The following is a 5,951-nucleotide window of genomic DNA, read 5'->3' on the forward strand; positions in this document are numbered from 1 at the left end:
CAGTACTGTAGTGTAAACCAGGCCATACAGGGTAACAGTACTGTAGTGTAAACCAGGTCATACAGGGTCACAGTACTGTAGTGTAAACCAGGCCATACAGGGTAACAGTACTGTAGTGTAAACAGGGCCATACAGGGTAACAGTACTGTAATGTAAACCAGGCCATACAGGGTAACAGTACTGTAGTGTAAACCAGGCCATACAGGGTAACAGTACTGTAGTGTAAACCACAGGCCATACAGGGTAACAGTACTGTAGTGTAAACCAGGTCATACAGGGTCACAGTACTGTAGTGTAAACCACAGGCCATACAGGGTAACAGTACTGTAGTGTAAACCACAGGCCATACAGGGTAACAGTACTGTAGTGTAAACCAGGCCATACAGGGTAACAGTACTGTAGTGTAAACCACAGGTCATACAGGGTAACAGTACTGTAATGTAAACCAGGCCATACAGGGTAACAGTACTGTAGTGTAAACCAGGCCATACAGGGTAACAGTACTGTAGTGTAAACCAGGCCATACAGGGTAACAGTACTGTAATGTAAACCAGGCCATACAGGGTAACAGTTCTGTAGTGTAAACCAGGCCATACATGGTAACAGTACTGTAGTGTAAACCTAGGCGATACAGGATAACAGTACTGTAGTGTAAACCAGGCCATACAGGGTAACAGTACTGTAATGTAAACCAGGCCATACAGGGTAACAGTTCTGTAGTGTAAACCAGGTCATACAGGGTCACAGTACTGTAGTGTAAGCCAGGCCATACAGGGTAACAGTACTGTAGTGTAAACAGGGCCATACAGGGTAACAGTACTGTAATGTAAACCAGGCCATACAGGGTAACAGTACTGTAGTGTAAACCAGGCCATACAGGGTAACAGTACTGTAGTGTAAACCACAGGCCATACAGGGTAACAGTACTGTAGTGTAAACCAGGTCATACAGGGTCACAGTACTGTAGTGTAAACCACAGGCCATACAGGGTAACAGTACTGTAGTGTAAACCACAGGCCATACAGGGTAACAGTACTGTAGTGTAAACCAGGCCATACAGGGTAACAGTACTGTAGTGTAAACCACAGGTCATACAGGGTAACAGTACTGTAATGTAAACCAGGCCATACAGGGTAACAGTACTGTAGTGTAAACCAGGCCATACAGGGTAACAGTACTGTAATGTAAACCAGGCCATACAGGGTAACAGTTCTGTAGTGTAAACCAGGCCATACATGGTAACAGTACTGTAGTGTAAACCTAGGCGATACAGGATAACAGTACTGTAGTGTAAACCAGGCCATACAGGGTAACAGTACTGTAATGTAAACCAGGCCATACAGGGTAACAGTTCTGTAGTGTAAACCAGGCCATACATGGTAACAGTACTGTAGTGTAAACCTAGGCGATACAGGATAACAGTACTGTAGTGTAAACCAGGCCATACAGGGTAACAGTACTGTAGTGTAAACCACAGGCCATACAGGGTAATAGTACTGTAGTGTAAACAGGGCCATACAGGGTAACAGTACTGTGGTATAAACCACAGGCCATACAGGGTAACAGTACTGTAGTGTAAACAGGGCCATACAGGGTAACAGTACTGTAGTGTAAACCTAGGCGATACAGGATAACAGTACTGTAGTGTAAACAGGGCCATACATGGTAACAGTACTGTAGTGTAAACCTAGGCGATACAGGATAACAGTACTGTAGTGTAAACCAGGCCATACAGGGTAACAGTACTGTAGTGTAAACCACAGGCCATACAGGGTAATAGTACTGTAGTGTAAACAGGGCCATACAGGGTAACAGTACTGTGGTATAAACCACAGGCCATACAGGGTAACAGTACTGTAGTGTAAGCAGGGCCATACAGGGTAACAGTACTGTAGTGTAAACCTAGGCGATACAGGATAACAGTACTGTAGTGTAAACAGGGCCATACATGGTAACAGTACTGTAGTGTAAACCTAGGCGATACAGGATAACAGTACTGTAGTGTAAACCAGGCCATACAGGGTAACAGTACTGTGGTATAAACCACAGGCCATACAGGGTAACAGTACTGTAGTGTAAACAGGGCCATACAGAGTAACAGTACTGTAGTGTAAACAGGGCCATACAGGGTAACAGTACTGTAGTGTAAACCAGATCTGCAAAGGAACATCATACACAGCGGGGTAACTTCCTGCTTAAAGTCACACCGCCGGGTCACTTCCTGCTTAAAGTCAGACTTCAACAACAACACAATTCCTATGTGAGGGGGAATTTAAACAAGAGCATCAGTGTTAAGTGCAAAAACTCACTAACCCTGCTTGTTAATACTCAAAGACATTTGTATCACATTGATAAAACCTCATCAGAGGACAACATACCAGAGCATTTTTTTTTTTTTACCTTTATTTAACCAGGCAAGTCAGTTAAGAACAAATTCTTATTTTCAATAACGGCCTAGGAACAGTGGGTTAACTGCCTGTTCAGGGGCAGAACGACAGATTTGTACCTTGTCAGCTCGGGGATTTGAACTTGCAACCTTCCGGTTACTAGTCCAACGCTCTAACCACCCTGCCGCCCCATCATGATGTCATGATATTAGGAACAATAAATAACAATGCATATTCATGACTGATCAGAACATTATTGGCATAAAATGAGCATTAGAAACATTCTCCACATGTGTTCCACACAGAATGTGGACACGCTGTCTACTTGACCAGAAAGGACATGTGTTCCACACAGAATGTGGACACGCTGTCTACTTGACCAGGCAGGACATGTGTTCCACACAGAATGTGGACACGCTGTCTACTTGACCAGGCAGGACATGTGTTCCACACAGAATGTGGACACGCTGTCTACTTGACCAGGCAGGACATGTGTTCCACACAGAATGTGGACACGCTGTCTACTTGACCAGAAAGGACATGTGTTCCACACAGAATGTGGACACGCTGTCTACTTGACCAGGCAGGACATGTGTTCCACACAGAATGTGGACACGCTGTCTACTTGACCAGGCAGGACATGTGTTCCACACAGAATGTGGACACGCTGTCTATTTGACCAGGCAGGACATGTGTTCCAGGAAACCATGCATGGCCTTTAAAAGCTGACTCAGCGATGATCTTCAAGTAGTGTTGGAGGCCTCACCTCTCACTTTGAACAATTTTTTTATTTATTTTACCTTTATTTAAAAAAAGGCAAGTCAGTTAAGAACAAAGTCTTATTTTCAATGACGGCCTAGGAACAGTGGGTTAACTGCCTGTTCAGGGGCAGAACGACCTTGTCAGCTCGGGGGTTTGAACTTGCAACCTTCCGGTTACTAGTCCAACGCTCTAACCACTAGGCTACCCTGCCACCCCAAATGATGTGTCACAGACCAGCTGTACCTCACTGCTAAAGCCTGGTCTTAGTTGAGCCAGACGGGCTGACCGTACTGGTACTGCTAAAGCCTGGTCTTAGTTGAGCCAGACGGGCTGACCGTACTGGTACTGCTAAAGCCTGGTCTTAGTTGAGCCAGACGGGCTGACCGTACTGGTACTGCTAAAGCCTGGTCTTAGTTGAGCCAGACGGGCTGACCGTACTGGTACTGCTAAAGCTTGGTCTTAGTTGAGCCAGACGGGCTGACCGTACTGGTACGGCTAAAGCTTGGTGTTTGTTGAGCCAGACGGGCTGACCGTACTGGTACTGCTAAAGCCTGGTCTTAGTTGAGCCAGACGGGCTGACCGTACTGGTACTGCTAAAGCCTGATCTTAGTTGAGCCAGACGGGCTGACCGTACTGGTACTGCTAAAGCTTGGTCTTAGTTGAGCCAGACGGGCTGACCGTACTGGTACTGCTAAAGCCTGGTCTTAGTTGAGCCAGACGGGCTGACCGTACTGGGTAACATAACAGTGGAAAAACCTTTAAACCTTCACAAACTTTCAAGTACATTTCAACAGTATTACAGTAGTACAGTATTACAGTAGTACAGTAGTACAGTATTACAGTAGTACAGTATTACAGTATTACAGTAGTACAGTAGTACAGTATTACAGTATTACAGTAGTACAGTATTACAGTAGTACAGTAGTACAGTAGTACAGTATTACAGTAGTACAGTAGTACAGTAGTACAGTAGTACAGTAGTACAGTATTACAGTAGTACAGTAGTACAGTATTACAGTAGTACAGTAGTACAGTAGTACAGTAGTACAGTATTACAGTAGTACAGTAGTACAGTAGTACAGTAGTACAGTATTACAGTATTACAGTAGTACAGTAGTACAGTATTACAGTAGTACAGTATTACAGTAGTCTTACAAAACAACACGTCAGTTCAGTTGCAGATGAAATAGTTGAATAGTCACAGTGCAACATCTCAGTCACTGCAGACTTCTCTATGTCATGCAAAGCAGTCTCTCTGTGATACCGGAGCTGGTTGAGGTTGTGGATTTGATTGGTTCAGCTGGGATAGTAGCTGACTCAGGATGCACACACCGGACACTTAAATGGCACCCTATTCCCTTCATTGACCAGAGCCCTGTTCCCTTCATAGTGCACTACTTGTGACCAGAGCCCTATTCCCTTCATAGTGCACTACTCTTGACCAGAGCCGTTCCCTTCATTGACCAGAGTCCTGTTCCCTTCATAGTGCACTACTCGTGACCAGAGCCCTGTTCCCTTCATAGTGCACTACTCGTGACCAGAGCCCTGTTCCCTTCATAGTGCACTACTCGTGACCAGAGCCCTGTTCCCTTCATAGTGCACTACTCGTGACCAGGGCCCTGTTCCCTTCATAGTGAACTACTCGTGACCAGAGCCCTGTTCCCTTCATAGTGCACTACTCGTGACCAGAGCCCTGTTCCCTTCATAGTGCACTACTCGTGACCAGAGCCCTGTTCCCTTCATAGTGCACTACTCGTGACCAGAGCCCTGTTCCCTTCATAGTGCACTACTCGTGACCAGAGTCCTGTTCCCTTCATTGACCAGAGCCCTGTTCCCTTCATAGTGCACTACTCGTGACCAGGGCCCTGTTCCCTTCATAGTGCACTACTCGTGACCAGAGCCCTGTTCCCTTCATAGTGCACTACTCGTGACCAGGGCCCTGTTCCCTTCATAGTGCACTACTCTTGACCAGAGCCCTGTTCCCTTCATAGTGCACTACTCGTGACCAGAGCCCTATTCCCTTCATAGTGCACTACTCTTGACCAGAGCCCTGTTCCCTTCATAGTGCACTACTCGTGACCAGAGCCCTATTCCCTTCATAGTGCACTACTCGTGACCAGAGCCCTGTTCCCTTCATTGACCAGAGCCCTATTCCCTTCATAGTGCACTACTCTCAGCCCACCATCTTTCTTTCTTATTGGGTTCATTCAGGAGGGTGCAAACGTTATAGAAATGTTCAGATAGAAATGTATGACACAGAACAGATATGATTGTCTGATATGTGGAAATGGGAATGCTAAATGGTGTCAGGTCTATCTCATTATATTTCCATCTGAACGTTTCATCTCACTGAATAGCAGTGTTGTAATATTCTAATCCATGACTTAGGAGTCAAGGTTTAGGACTTAGGAGTCAAGGTTTAGGACTTAGGAGTCAAGGTTTAGTGACTTGACAACAACACTGCGGAATAGTAATCCCCCCCCCCCCTCCTCCTCCCTCCCTCTCTGGGAACATTACATGGCCACAGGAGGCATAATGCTGAATAGTAATCCCCCCCCCTCCTCCTCCCTCCCTCTCTGGGAACATTACATGGCCACAGGAGGCATAATGCTGAATAGTAATCCCCCCCCCTCCTCCTCCCTCCCTCTCTGGGAACATTACATGGCCACAGGAGGCATAATGCTGAATAGTAATCCCCCCCCCCTCCTCCTCCCTCCCTCTCTGGGAACATTACATGGCCACAGGAGGCATAATGCTGAATAGTAATCCCCCCCCCTCCTCCTCCCTCCCTCTCTGGGAACA

Source organism: Oncorhynchus clarkii, chromosome 18, assembly GCF_045791955.1.
Source record: "Oncorhynchus clarkii lewisi isolate Uvic-CL-2024 chromosome 18, UVic_Ocla_1.0, whole genome shotgun sequence".
Lineage (NCBI taxonomy): Eukaryota > Metazoa > Chordata > Actinopteri > Salmoniformes > Salmonidae > Oncorhynchus > Oncorhynchus clarkii.